Here is a 16,789-nt window from a genome sequence, read left to right on the forward strand (position 1 = left end):
ATTTCCAAGTTGCAATGAAAAAGATTCTTAAAATGTCTTGGAAATTTACAAAGTATATTTTTCTAAACTTTATTGCATATCAAACACATATATTTTAGGAGAAACACCATCGAAATTGTCAGGTTTTCCCGCCAACCGTAGGTGCTTAGTGATGTCTAATTGGTATCGAGCCACTAATTGTGTCCTGTGTAGCAGCGGCAGGTCGCATTCACCTGTCGCGGCCGACACGTCTCGAATTACTGCACGCTCACGATCACCGTGTGGACGTTGCTTTATTTTTTTCTTTTCGAATTTGTGTTTTGGCGCCAATGTTGTTTGTTCCTTTTTTGCATTAATCACAACGTGCGTTCTATTTTAGAATTGTTTTGAAGGCTTGCTAATTGGTCACATGTTTGTTCACAATTATGGTAAAGGGACTCATTACGGGGCGCTTCCCCATGCATTGTCGAATCGATATTACAAGGAAGTACTAAATTACCGGGAAAACATTGCGCATCTGGATTATAATATTTAAATACCGATCATTTCCGGTTACACCATACACATCCGCAATTACACCCAACGGCGCCGGTGGTCGAACCCGCGACCTTAGCAACCGTTCGACAGGTTCAATGCATTTATCAAATGCGCCAAATAAGGGTATATGATAGATAAGAGTTCAAAGATAACGATCTTTTTACCTCTAATGGGTTATATTCCCGTCATTAATAGATCAGAAACCACAGCTGTTGCACGTGCAGTCTAAGAGACGGTATATTATGCTCGGTGTATTATTTTATACTGGTTTGTCAAAGTACCTCGTCTAGGAAATAAAGTTAATGATTTTAAATTGCGTTTATAATACTTCCTACAACACAATATTCTTTCATATATTTTGCAATAACAAACTCTATTGAATTGAATTTTTTATTATTATTGAAAATATTTTTTAATTGATCTTTTTTAATCTTAACATACATAAATAATTAATTCTTAATGAAACATAATTTTAACATATTTAAAGCTATAGATACTATATTGAAACTAAATAATAGGCTACTTACTAGTCATTAAAACATCGAGCAACTTCATTTACCCATATGTAGTCTAAGAGCCAATTTATAGCATGTTATATACAACAGAGAATATGACAATATATTTACGTGAAAAACTACGTAACTATAACATATTTAAGATGAGGTTTTGAGTATGTATCTTAAATAACTTTATGGAGGGTAGATTATTCAAAATAACTTGTTTGGTTTATTTGTAATGATTGTTTACATTAAATTAATGAAAATTTTAACTCATAACGAATACAATACCTAGTTGGTATAGTTTATTTTTTAATTTTCAGGATTACATAACGTTTAAGGATAAGCATGCGACTTCACAAGAAATTTGTCTAAAGATCTCTGTCTTAATTGTATCCGCCCAATTATGTTTCTGTCTTCAATCCAATAACCTACATACGCGAGATACAATGAGAGTTAAGTCACAATTTCTACAAAACCAACTATAAAGCATTTACCCACATAAAATACTGCTAACACACTTTTTGCACACCACATTAGGGCTTAACAATGTCCTTCGGCGCCAATACACTAAACATTATCTAACGGCAATGACAATTCGACACAAAACATGCGGAATGTATGAAATAATACACTTTACAACGAACTGACTCGCTCTATATGGACCTAATTAAGGATCTCATAAGAAAACGTACGGTTCTGCTTTTGATGTTCATGTTACACACGTGTGTCGCATTATTTATGTAATGGCGTGTATGCACATATCACTAGGGTAAAGATACATGCTCGTAGCGTTGAGACACCTTTGCTACGAACGTTCGAGAATTTCCTATAAAGTCTTGTTGGGAACGAACCAAGATATGCGGTTAATATTCAATTTTGCGATTGATTATTATGAGTCTATTGATGTGTATTTTGCCTCGTATTATTCAAAACCAACCACTTATTATTCCACAAACAAATAACGTGCATAAAAGATTCTACCATAATATAAAGAACTCATTGAAAAATTACGCAAAACATTTTTTTATCGTTCCGTGTTGTTCCAACAATTAGTGTTGTTATTGAAAGTATATCAATGTCAAGTGGCCACTGTTTTTCCGTGTTGTTTATAAGTTCAAACATTTCTAATAAATTGAGGTGAAATTGCATGTCGGTACCAATAAAATTGTATACTTAACAGCTGAGACAAATGAGCGTATAACACTTATTTAACTTTTTACAATTTTTTACCAGCATTGTGACCGGTACGGAATTTTATTCCGGTTCATGAAATGTGAGAATGTGTCAATACGTAGGAAATATTAATCGACTGGCTTGTATTAACAATTTTCAACATCTGGTTTTTGGTAATGAAGATACATTATTTGAAAAATTTCGGGACTTCTTTCTGTGATTACAGTATCGCACCATTCTTCTAGAATAGAATATCTATGGGTATTTGCGAACATGAACAATGAACATAGAAATTTCTGGAATACAGTCAATTTTAAATCCGATGAGAAGGGTCCGTTATCTCCTTATTCTTAACAAGTGGTCCGCCCCGGCTTCGCCCGTGGTACATATTTCGCAATAAAAGGTAGCCTATGTTCTTTCTCAGGGTCTAAAGATTGTCTGTGCAAAATTTCATCAAAATCGGTCTAGTAGTTTATGCGTGAAAAGCATACATACAAACAAACCTTTCCTCTTTATAATATTAGTATAGACAATGAAATTTAAATATTGCACTATATTTTTGGTAACCTAGATGTCACATGTTACCTTTCCTACTTAACCCTTTCTTACTAAACCATTAAAATATAACAAAATAAATACTCAATACACACCGCAACACGGTAGCATTTCGCCGATATCTCAATTATGAATGCTAATTATATATTCCTATCGCAAATTACTGCAAAAATGATCGCTCTATTAAACGCGTTGGACTAACCTTTCCATTTATTGGTAATGATAATGTTATGTGGGTGGTACCTTATTATGTTAAGTGAATGTGCAAATTAAAATGTATGTAAAATATAAATTTCGAACTTTCAGAAGTCTAAAAAGAGCCTTATCCATATGCTTGTTAACCCGAACAGCAAAATGGAATGATTCTACAAGATTTATCTTCGATGCAAAATTAAACTAGAATAGAATAAATTCGATTGCTCTGGCGGGTCACGAGTGGCTGAATTGGTCAGGCATCCGCCCCGGAATGGCGCGAAAGGATGCGGGTTCGAGTCCCGCCTCGTGATCGAATTTTTTCTATTCTTTATAAATTTATAAAATTAAAAGTTTTATAAAATATCAATAGATTTAAATAAAAACGAATAACCTTCTGTACTGTACCGTCCGTACTTCGGAAAGATTTTTTTTTATTGGTAATAGGGAAGCGCTTGACCACAATCTCGCCTGATGTTAAGCTGAGATGTGGTCTAAGATGGAACGCGCTTCCCTAGAAGGTACCTGTTCACTCTACGCTTGAAGACGAAAAATAAAAAAAAACAGCATTAATTATTTATACACACATTATAAAGATGTAACGTATTATAATTACATATTATACTAGCGGTCCGCCCCGGCTTCGCCCGTGGTACATATTTACGTTTTCTCTACATAAAAACCATCCTCGTACTTCAAGGAATATAATAAAAAAAGAATTATCGAAATCGCTTCAGCCGTTCTCGATTTATGCGCTTACCAACACATTTTGCGATTCATTTTTATATATAAGATTAAGTTTTAAAAGGGCCTAGAACTTAATGCTGATTTACAAAACAATATGTTTCATTCAACAACATATTATACACTAAAAAGGGTAGATGTGACTTTAATTGCACATAATATATACACTTTAATATATGTCTCTTTTATTTACGTATACTTTCCCTATATTCTGTCTCATTCTCTGATCTCGCAACATTGTATGAAGTTTATGATCAGCCGTGTTTGAACAATCTTCATACCTACATCAATAACTATTAACTGAACATGCTTGTTGACAACATTAGCAGCTATGAACATACAATAACAACGTATTGGTGTTAATTTGTTTTGTTAGGATGGCAACCCCTTTTACCTGATCGCAACATCTTACTTATTAAAGTGAAACTTTTATTACATCGTCTCAAACTTTTTGGTCTGTGTAGCGCATGTCGCGTGTATCGCGGCTGCCGAGTAGGTATACCTACTCGGCAGCCGACCGTCACGCGACATGTGCTACACAAAGCAGTGTTCGGAACCGTTCGAACAGTTTCACTTTTACCGTGGTTTCATAAAACCACACAACATTTTTTTTATTTTTATTTTTAAACTACCAAGCTCTCATTATCACAAGATAGTTGGTAGTAATTGTAGTTAATACTTAAGTTGATTCTTTTATGGCTAAAAAATATATTGTACGTAGCCTAATTTTAAAACCGCGATACCATCTGTCCATCGACAACACAGCTGTTGTCGATGCGTCTGTCTTTGGTCTGTCTATGCAGAGATATAAATTGATATAATGAATGACTTATGTTTTATAACTTGAAGATTATTCTTATTCGTATACAATCTACATACATCCCACATATACTGTCTTTATTTTAATATCATTTCGAAGTGGTACTGACCAAGTAAGGTAAGAAAATGTATAAAGTTGTCAGTAGGTACTTTGTCAGAACAAATCATACAAAATTGACATAAATGCCTGACATAGTGTCCCTTGCTTTGACACTAATGTTAACGTCCAAATCATAACACTAACTTAAATACTATCCTGTAACTCGACACCAAGGCACGCCGCGGTCTGCTACTAGTATTTATTGCCTGAACAGTCTGCTAACAGCTGTCTGCTAGCTAGCCAGCAGACTGGCTACACGACCCATATCCAATTTCGGATATACGCTCCAAGAACATCAATAGGTATACAAATTCCTAGCTTATATGTATTGTATTGTATGCAAACTTTATAAACAAAACATATTATCTTTAATAAAATAATTGTATTTAAAAGCGATTATGTTATTATTAATTTCTTATCAGTTATCACTATGCTATCGATATTTGCAAGGACTGAATAAAATTCAAGTCTTCAAGCGTAGATTGAACAGGTACCTTCTAGGGAAGCGCGTTCCATCTTAGACCACATCTCAGCTTAACATCAGGCGAGATTGTGGTCAAGCGCTTCCCTATCGACCATAAAAAAGTCCGCGTGACCGATACATTCATAAGAAGTATGCCAACAACGTGCGCAAATTTTTCGCACATAATATAACCGATGTAAGCTAGAACACCTCATTACTACATTTTGCTTAAATTTATATATTTTCTATATTTTTATTTGTGCATATTGCCAAAACAATTAAAATACTGAACTAAAACGTAAAATTACCGTACAAACGCGAATTCCATCATCACTTTCAAGAATTATTTTCCAAAACTGGCACACAAAACTGTAAAGGAAAATTGAATTGGCGACACCCTTATGCGGCGATTACACCTAACGAGTACAGTGGCGAGTCAGTGTCCTCGGCCGAGTGCTCGGTTGGTATAAACACTTCAACGAGTGCTCGGCCGAGTACTCGGCCGAGAAGAGCGGCGAGACAGTCACTAGAATCCCAATTTGTTTACTCGGCCGAGTACCCACTCGCTATCCCGCTCGGCAGGTATAAACACGCACCCGTCGCGTCACTCGGCCACTCGCCACTCGTTCGTTTCGTCATTGTATTTTTTCAAAGAATTATTATTTTTATTTATTATTTCTAATAAATCCCACAATTCGTTAATAATATCTGGTAACAGCCGATTTAAAACCCGTTTAAATTCTTTTTTTTTCGATCCATTGCAGACGTCCGCGTCGTGATCAAAACTGAACTGACTCGCCACTAGTGAAATACGTGTAAACACCCACTCGGTTCGGCAACTGTCTCGGCCGAGAGCGTATTTACTGACTCGCCACTGTACTCGTTAGGTGTAATCAGCGCATTACCGGCGACTGGTATCTGGCTGACTTATAGGGCTATTCCTAATTCATATGAGCCCATTTGAAGTGATCACGATTTTCTTGTATAATCCGGTAAGCCCTTAAATTACTGGGTACAAATCTGAACAATGGCTGGGAGTTATGTGCGTTAGAAGCCTAAATAACAAATGATTTGAAAGAGGTACGTAATAAGGAAAAGTAAGGACACCTTTACGTAAAACTATTAAAGGTTTTAGAATCGTATCAAACGTTTTTATTAAAAGTTTATGAGAAGAGAATCTTTCTATTAAGATCTTCATAAGATACATCTTATTTCTTAATCCATTTGTAGAAATCACGACCGTCTTTATTTCTAGTTACCATAAACTTAAAAATAATTTGGAAAATCCAAAAGTGCACGCCTCATAATTTTTTTTTAATAAATATTTATTAATTATTATTTTTGTTTATTTAATAACAATTAAACCACATCGAATCAGACCCTGAAAAATGAAAGGGTTCTATTCCTGAGCATACTCAAGCGTAAGAGAAAAAAAAAGACTCGATTAGTAAAGTATTTCGGTCGCTATCGTGTTAACAAGAAAAAGGATCCGCACATACAGACACACGGACGTCCAAGACAGAACTTTTTTAAACTGTTTTTTAACTAGTTTAAATAACAAAAATGACATCAAAAATATCATGAACGTTAAAAATAGTGTTTTTTCTTAATATGTGTGTGTATGTATTATCTTACAAGTGCAATGTATGATACATAAAGACATTTTAAGTTTGAAAAATCAGATGTTTTGCGCGAAGTGACAGTAGTACCCACCTCAACGCTTCGCTTATGAGGCGTGCAATAAATTGGCAGCTGGTGCTTTTTAGTTTAGATATTTCTGATCTACATGAAAATATGCCGTCATTCAAATTCTCTTACCTACTCCATTATTGTCATCGCTATGAAACACACATTTGTCATTTGCAAAAAAGGAGGACGCGATATGAATGGCACGCTAAAATACGTGTTAAAACGACCCCCTGCGTGTTAACATATGCAATTTTTAGTTTATCTTCACAAAATAATGACGCATTCCATCAACCCACCAACTGGGCGGTCTCGCGTTATGCCTAACGCATTGCAAACAAATTCAACTTTTTGCAACAAATGAATATAAATGTTCACAGGACCGCGTTAATTGTGTCCACCTTATCGGAAATGTACAATGACACGTATACCTACGCTATACATTTTATGGCGTCGAAAACCGTGTATCAATTTGTTACAATCAACTGGCAGATAGATAAACTTGCGGTCGTGATGAAATGCGATAAAACACCGGCCAATTTTCTGCAAACTTTTTACAGTATTTGTCATTACATACACATTACTTTCGTGTTTTTATGTCACGTGTTTTGTAAATAAACAATTCATGTTTAACAGAGGTATGAGGCTATATTTTGTAACTGAAAGTCTGAAACTCAGCATTTAAATAAGCATATACCATTAACAGACTTCCTTATACCGCTTTTACCGAGAATAAATCCATCGGTTACGATCATTGTACATAGAGATTAGAGACATTAATAAAAGAATCGCTAAAGATCTTCTTCAACAGAGGACCAACGAAACGGTCTGTTGCCTATAAATTCTTTACTGAGAAAGTAGCACGGACAGACTGTCCTTTTTGAACTTTGCTCATTGAAGAATACCAAGGTGGCTGTAACTCACGGGTCGGACGAAGCAAGTAGTTTATGTAAGTATAAATTGATTAAAAAAAAGGAAAAAGTTATCCATCTAGTACAAAGGTCCCTTCCGCTGGAAGGAAGAAAATAAATATTTAAAAAAAACTGCTCATTAAAAACCTTACCTAAATTATATATCACATTACACTTTTCGCCATATCTCCCTTAACTAGACGATAACCTTTTAGAACCATGCCAAAAATGCATCCATACCATTATAAATGATTCCATCACCCCATCCCATAAGAACCTAAAACCACAACGCAATGTAGACTCGTAAATAATTCATCGTCCGAGCACAGCGGGCGAACTCACACGTCCTGCGGACATCGAGCTAAATCAGTTCCCTTCGTCTTGTCACATGAGTAGAAAAACGGAACAGAGACTAAGCTTCAAACAACCGCGCGAATCGATTGCACTACTACAAGTACGCGGGGCATGTGTGTGTGACCTCAGGCCGCTTGTCGCGTACGCAGCGATTCTGGAAAAAACCGGTTTGCGCTTGCACAGGCTGAGGACAGTCTCAGGGTTGATACGACGCACGTTGTTTGTTTTATTAGTTGCAACTTGCAAGTTTGAATATTTTAATATAAAACGTAATATTTTATTGTTAAAAATGGTTGTTTATTGTACTGTGTGTATGAATAATACTAGAAAAACTAAAAATATATCATACTTCAACTATCCCAGGGAGTACAATAGGTGAGTAAATATTTTGATTATTACTTTTTCAAGTAAGAACCTACTTGCGTTTATTTTATTAGGTCCTTTTTTAATAAGAAGAGAATTGTACACGGTGTGTTTTTACCTTTCATTATTATTACAAGTTTAACATTTGTAAGTATGTATGTAATTGTGTGTAATTATAAAACTATTTAACAAATGTTTTGTTTAATTTGTCTTAACCTATTGTGACAACCCTACCAAAATAGGTAACAATTTTGCACGTTCTTAAGAAGCTTAGTCTCTGTTCCGTCTTTCTACTCATGTGGTCTTGTCGCCTGAGCGTGTCATCGAGACAGAGCAAGAGAAGGAAGGCAGCGGGATAGACTTGTTAAGATATTTGTTTAAAATTTTGGAAGATGCAAAATAATTTTCGATGGCGACGAGATTCCATTTTGTTTCTAAAACTGAGGTCAAAGGAAAGAAATATAAATTTGACAAATATACAAGTCGCGTGGTAAACGAAAGGATTAGGTAATAGAGATAACGATTTCATCTTTATAATAGAATTTCCACATTTTTTTATGAGTTACAGAAAAAATGTTTTGCCAGATCGTAAAGTACAAAATTTTCAAGGTAAAAGTTACCTGCTTCGATATTTATCCCTTCCTAACTTCTCAACACTTAATAAAAACTTTTCCAACTTTCTACAATAAAGCCCTCTGCGACCACCCGCTACCGCCTATCACCAAACCCCATTTAGATCAGAGCAAATCTCTTGAACCAGCCGACCAGATCGTATCTCTATCTCATTAGCTATTAGCACACTGACTGACGTGTCCGGGGCAAATTGTAACCACAGTTCAAACGATTTATCCGCCTTTGATAGATCATATTGTCATAAGATTGTGGTAATAGGGATGTTCTATGGTCATTGAACTATCCATTTTTTGCAGAGATGAAGATGTATCTGCTTTTTAAATTAATTCAATGTCTTTATATTCTTTTACTCGTTTGTTTCAGATTCCTAATGACGTGGATTCGTTCATTTAATAGATGACTTTATTGAATCTTCCAAAAGTGTCTACGTATGGTGGTTATTCTATGAGATCAATTTTACACTGAGTACGAGTACAATTAAAAAGGTCTTGTGTTTGTAATTACACATGAAATGATTCTTTAAATCAACTGATACAATAATTAAAACCTGTAGATAAGAATATGAGGTTGTACCGTTAGCTCTCAGTCATCTTTGAAATTGTACTTTCAAATTAGGTATTATTATCTGCTTGATATAGAATTTCGACAGCGGCTTCCACGAATCCGATATAATCAGTTTTATTGCAACATTGTACACGGCTCTTGGGTCTAATAATAATTAATCTAGATAGGATTCTTGAAAAAAAAAATTACGTCAGCCGAAACGGTAAAATCCCGTAACTCGCTGAGCCAAGTTTTATCTTCTAAGCTTGGCACGAACATAAAATCGCAAACGAACGCACAATGGAACAAAACACTGTACAAATAACACGTCACGAGTAGGGTACAATCGCAAGCGTCGTCGGGTGGCGTCATTAGTCTCTTTGGAACAACCTTATCGCAACTCTTTGTCTACGCAAGCAGCCTGACGTTTAGAAATACCTCGCCAGAGTAAGTTGTAGCGTCTGACAAATATTTGCACTCGAGCACTTCTGAGAAAGGCCTAGGAATTATTTGTGGTGCTTAAAGGTCATTGTTGCATTGCCAACTCGGAGGAATCATGCTAGAAATGCGGTAATTAAAAAATAGACAGACTTTTAATTTCGTTAAGAACATTTAGTGTCCAAGAAACCATTAGACGCCTGTTCGTAGAACGCAGTGCACATTAACGGTTTAATTGTTATACTTTTAATATTTCTGTGTGTATGAGTGTTTTCTGTATTGTTTACTGTTTTTTATCTTTTGTGTTTTATTTGTAAGTGTGATTGTGTTCTATGAATAAACGTTTTATCTATCTATCTATCTATCTATCTAGACGAGACCTCAGAAGGTTGAAAATCCCACCAGTTCCAACACCGAAAACGACAAATTGAAAACAGGAGTTGAGCGCGGAATGTTTCTTCCGTCATTTTTGTATTAATACGATCTCGTTTTTTATTACCAACTAGCGGTCCGCCCCGGCTTCGCCCGTGGTACATATTCACGTTTTCTCTACATAAAAACCATCCTCGTACTTCAAGGAATATAATAAAAAAGAATTATCGAAATCGGTTCAGCCGTTTTCGAGTTATGCGCTTACCAACACATTTTGCGATTCATTTTTATATATAAGATATTAGAAAATAATTGATTATTCGGGGTATTATTTCGAAGACTGATCGCGATTGAAATTATCTTACAACTATAAAATAAACCCAAATCACGTTTTTATCATACAACCGCAAAACATTACAAATTCTAATCGTAAACCTATATCAACCCAACACTGCAAGAACAGGCAGACAACAATTCACCAAATGATTTGTATTTACCCAACAAACTATTTCGCAAAATAAACCAATTCACTGCTCATATCGCGAGTCAATATTCATTATGATAGCACTTATCTGATGGAAGGGAACAGTTCATTTTGCCTCCATTCTCCTGTTATCGAGTGTCGATCAGAGGCGACAGCGCTCGCACTCCAGTGTATACCGCGTGATAGAATGCTTGTGATTCACGTGGCTGGGTATGGCCATCTAACAATTGTTGTGACTGGTTCAGTATAATCTGGAAGACGCGCTACTTTTGCGAAATTTCGGGCAATATGTCACAAATTCCGAATTACTGTGGGAAACAAAATTTCACCACTTTTAAAACTATTGGTCTCAGAAGTAGGATAACATATGCAAGACAAATATTGTTAAATATGAAACAAAAAAGTAAATAAAAATGGCAATGCTTATCAAATTCAATCAACAAAGAATTCTCGAACGTAATCTCGATATTGACAGAAATCTTGAGAGAAAATTTACATTATTCTCCGATGCTTCAAATTTAAGGATCAGGTTAGTCTATCCAAATCAGTTCCAATTTCATCAACATATCATACACCCATTAATTCGCCGTCTCACGACCAAGTGATACAACTAATGACTCATAGGAGCACGATCGTTGTCACGAGCCTTCGCATCGGAGGCGAGAACGCTGACCCACTTCGTGGCGCGAGCACAGACTAACACTATGCTAAGGCATGTGTAAGTTATTTCACTCTGAACTTTATAGAACTTTGGTGGTACTACTCCTAATGCATATGGCCCAAACATAATATGGTGTCATGAGTATAAGAGACTTACTCCAGGCAACTTTTATCCCGTGCGAAGTCTTCATAACACAGCTGTGAGATAAGAATTCATGACCTGTCAATTTTATTGGCAGTTCATCAAGGAATGAGTTACCTTTTTCGAAGTACTTTGGTGTAGTTAATTGATCTATGTATATATTCCGTCATGATGATAGTTGACAACGTTAAATAATTATGTACATGTCGTTATGAGGCCATAAAGCCGTATTATATATCAATTACCATCAATAAGCCAACCCAAAACGGTCTCTATACAGTAGTTATTCTGAACGAGACGGGACGTAACTCTCCCTGATAGCATCGGCACGAGCGATGGCGATGAAACGCGAATGTTTACGATTTGATACGGCGCGTGCGCAATTGTTTCAACTTTAACTGTACTTTATTTATACTATCTATCGTCACGTATTGTATGTTTAATGCACATAAACTAGGCTTCAGTTTATCTTGTGCTGGCTGCATACTTCGGTGGCGAGCTGTTTTATTACGGTTCTGTCTATTTACTAGATGTTTCTCTGTGTAGTTCTTGTATTATTTATTCACCTAGATTGTTTTCCAAGCACTGACCATAACATTTTTTTTACCGTTATGTAATACGTACACAAATGCTATGTTTCTGAAAACAATCAATTGTACCAAAATATGTAGTCAACTTTTTTGAGGGAAATACTTAAAATATTAGTCAATTCTAAGAATTTATCTAAGTTCTATTCTATGTCTGATTGTTAAAACTTAAAACCATAATCTTAATGCTTAAATCTTACTACTTTACTACTCTACTAAGATCATAAAAAGTTGCTGATGTAAATTTTTACGGGGACAGGAATAACCAGCCAAATTCCAAACTTGTGCAAATTGCTGACTATGCTAGATAACTTTTATACCACAGTAAGGTGGTACAGATAGTGTCTTTAAAACTGCGGTTTCCATTTTACCGATAAAACCGTCTTTCTGTTAGGTTGGTGTGTTTGATAGATGACAGATCAATTTGCGACAAACTTTACACAACATATATAAAAAAAAATCCATTTCACCAACGCCTATTTCTACATAAAATTCCGCGACGCAACCCTACCCACGATACAGAAAAGTAAATGAGAGCAGAATATCATCGCACGTGTCGGCAATATGCAAATGCGCATTAAAATGCAAGATGGCGGAAGCGCGCACGCGAGGTCGCGGGGTCGCGGTACCACGCGCCATTGTCCGCGCGGTAGCGATGCGCTAGGGCTGTCACCACGCATTTATATCAAGATATATGTAATTATATTTTTGCTTGGCTTAATATGAGATTGAACCTGCACTTAATAATATTTGGTAATCCATATTATAATTTTTATGATAAATGATGAAAAAGCACACATTGAACTTTTTGGGAATATCTGTTAGGGGGCGTCCATAAATTACGTGAGTTGTTTTAGGGGGGGAGGGGGTCGAGTAAAATCTCATCTAACCTTACGTTGGGGAGAGGGGGGGTGTCGGCAAATATCACGCAATTTTTTTTTAATTGAAACAAAACAAATTATACTCTTTTGGTCCATTTAATCCAAATAACCATGCTTAATATTTTAATGTTACGGTTAAGATTTAAATATTCTATTGTTGCGTTGTTATATAACACTAAGTGCCGATTTTTCAATGCTTCGATAAAACTTATTCGTCGAATAATGTATATAAAACTACCATTTTAAAAACGTATTCTAATTGCCCGTATTTGACAGTTTACGTGACATTTTAATATTATCGTGTAATACTTTATTGGACGGATAAGTTTTATCCAAGCATTGAAAAATCGGCCCTTATTATAACTTTCAGCAATACATATTAATAATTACTATTTTTAACTAGTCGTAAACAAAAGCACGAAGCATTTTTTTTTTCTTTTTACAATGACAAATAAACATAAGAAACCCACATTTTGAAAAATCTCACGTGAGATGGGGGGATGGGGGAGGGGGTTCAATAAAATCTCATGATATCTCACCAGAGGGGGAGGGAGGGTCAAAAAATGGACAAAAACACCTCACGTAATTTATGGACGCTCCCTTAACAATATGTTGCAAAGAGTTTCCTAAACTTTGACACAATCAAAGAAACTTTATCGTTAATGTGTAACCCTTTTTCATGCAAAAACACTACTTTAAATATTTACGGTTCATTTTACACGATAACGATTGTTTCGATATTCTAATCAATGGATACCTAACTTTTAGAATAATTACGAATATTTTATTAAATATGTCTTGCATGCAAACAAGCTATTTCAATCATTTTTCATTCACATTATTTGTTCATTTGTGTAACCACAACTCTTTAATTTTTAAAAAGCCCTATTTAATCTTTTGAATCTTAATACTATTATAAAGGCGAAAGTTTGTAAGGATGTATGGATGTATGGATGTTTGTTACTCTTTCACGTAAAAACTACTGAACCGATTACAATGAAATTTAGCACACATATAGAGGGTAACTTGGATTAACACATAGGATAGGTTTTATCCCGGAAATCCCACGGGAACGGGAACTATGCGGGTTTTCCTTTGAAAACGCGGGCGAATCCGCGGGCGGAAATCTAGTACTTATATATTTACGCTAGCCGCAGCCCTATAGTTGTAGCGTCCGATTTGAAACAATTTAACTTGTAATGAAGTTTGGAGTCCGCTGCAGCAAGAGATATAGGCTTTAATGTCCGAACGAGGCCAGAGGCCAGGGTTTCTAATGAAGCCTAGATACGGTACGGGTTCTCAATAAAAATTTGAATAAAACTTAAAGTTTTTAGATTTATCTCGCCCAAAGCATTAGCGTTTTGCGTTATTCTACGACTATGCTGATAGTTATTTTAGTAATATGGATTGTAAAATAGTTAGGAAATAATGTAGGTAATAATAAATATAAATTATTCTTTAATATAGTAAGTAACTATATCGGGAATCTGAATTTAATGGTTTGACTCAACTAAACTGTAATAATCACAGTAATAATTAATAGAATTTCTCATCCTTAGATGCTGATAATTTTTATAATAGTGATTTTATCTGTCTCTTATATTCAATTTAGATACGACTCAAAGAAAATTATCATTAACCTCTAAATTTAATTTCTCGACCAAAAAAATCATATAAAATTATTTTTTTAATAAGTGGTAGCTTCGGAACTGTTACACATAGGAATAAGTGGCAAATAGTTTAAAAACAACATCAATTTACAAAACTACGACAAACACACATTAATATCATGCTTAAAAAAACAATTTACCACTTCAAAAAATGTTCTTACCATAATATGACTCCAACGAAAACTCATAAATAAAACAAATGTTACAAAAATACTCATTTATTACAAAACTTAAAATATCTTAAAATCAATAAGCCAGTCACATCATGCGTAAAAACATTTTTTAAACATGTCCATTAAAAAAAAATTAGAAAAATAAAAAAATAATCTTAAAGTTATCTTAGGACTACTTAAATTATCATTTACTTAAGAAATATTCATTTGATACCATTAACATTAAATGCCATGCATATACCTACAAACGAAAAAAGAATGGAATTTTTTTTAATTTCTGTGTTTTGCAATCAAACCTATGCCTATGCAATGACCTAATTATAAATTGGAATCATTAGAGTATATCACAATATATGACATTTCAAAGCTAACGTTCTAACAGACGAACGACAAGTGGCGGCGCTTGCAGTTTTGTGTTGACGGCAAACTGCAAGCGTTTGACGTTTGACGGCATCCGTTTTTGCCTGTCGACGGCAGCCGTTGACATTTTTAAGCTACTGCATAGCTTCTATCACGGGCCTTGAGCGCGGGGACCGAATCGAGAAATTCCGTAAAGAAAAAACCTCACACTCCCCACTCGGGCGCGGAGGTGTAGCTTGAAGGCATAGCATGCAAAAGCTTTACCGCGGCAGTCCCCGAGTGCCACACGTCTTTTTTTTTATTGCCGATAGGGGAGAGCTTGACCACAATCTCGCCTGATGTTAAGCTGAGATTTGGTCTAAGATGCGACCGCGACGGCTGAAGTAGCCTCTGCCGTTCACAACTTGCCGTTCGTCTGTTAGAACACTAAGACGTCTGATAGAGTTGATTTAATTAAAAATATGATGGTAGAGATACCACCTCTTTGTTTTACATTTATTCTATGTTTAAAGAAAAAAAATTAGAGATCAAATAGCATAGCCATTTCTTTAATACTACATAATAAATGTCTCTACAATATAATTTAAGATTAACATTTTTTGTTCATTTGTAAGCAAAAATAATACACTAAATTCGTAGCAATTAAATCGAGAAAATATATTCGAGACTTGAAAAATGATAAAACAGGATTTTTAGAAACCTTTATATTATTTTTTTATAGATAAACCTAAAATGCTATAGGAACTCCGTCCCTGTACTAATATATATCTATCTCTTTCACTCATTCCATCCTTCATCTTATTTTGATCGATTAATAACCTTACAAATTAACTTACATATCTATATTCTATAGGTATTTTAAAAGTCTATAATCATATTAAATTGAGCCATGAGACTTATCCTTTAAGTAATAGTTAAGTATGTATGTTATCTTAAGAATGAAGTACAGGCATCCCTTTCCCATTTAGACCAAATGAAATACGCGTGAACAGGACAAGCAACTTGTTATAAAACCTCATATTATGGTAATGATGATGAATGTATGTATATGTAATAATAGTGAAAGGCTTTCATTTCTTATATCCTTAGTATGGTATATCCTTAAATTAGAACAATGAAACATATAGATGTCTCTTTCACACTTGCACGAAAAGTATTAAGAGTGAAAAGGACAAGTGAATGAACATGGATTATGACAACACTACCATGCTACACAAATACGACTTGACTATTATCTTAACGTATATGTTCAGTACAAACATTGATATAAAAAATTGAACTTAATGTCTACGAAAAACTAAAATTGTGAACACCGAGTAAGCAGGCTTTTTTTGGTAACAGTGCTGAAATTGAATGTGAGCTATATTAAAGATCGGTTAAACCCTATCATAATTTCCTATCAATAAGAAAAATATTTGATAAGCTCACATTAAACCAATATTTCCAGCGTTTAACACTAAAAATCCCCCC

At 35.0% G+C, this 16,789-nt stretch overlaps 1 protein-coding gene across 2 annotated transcripts in view; it reads right to left on the reverse strand.

The window, feature by feature from the left end:
• The window catches only part of LOC149486344 (poly(A)-specific ribonuclease PARN-like), a 37,811-nt gene that overhangs the window by 12,128 nt on the left and 8,894 nt on the right, over positions 1 to 16,789 (reverse strand). The gene's annotated exons all lie outside the window — the stretch shown is intronic.

Source organism: Colias philodice, chromosome 8, assembly GCF_061535455.1.
Source record: "Colias philodice isolate Cphi_HAF_F1 chromosome 8, ilColPhil1 Martin Lab GWU primary, whole genome shotgun sequence".
Lineage (NCBI taxonomy): Eukaryota > Metazoa > Arthropoda > Insecta > Lepidoptera > Pieridae > Colias > Colias philodice.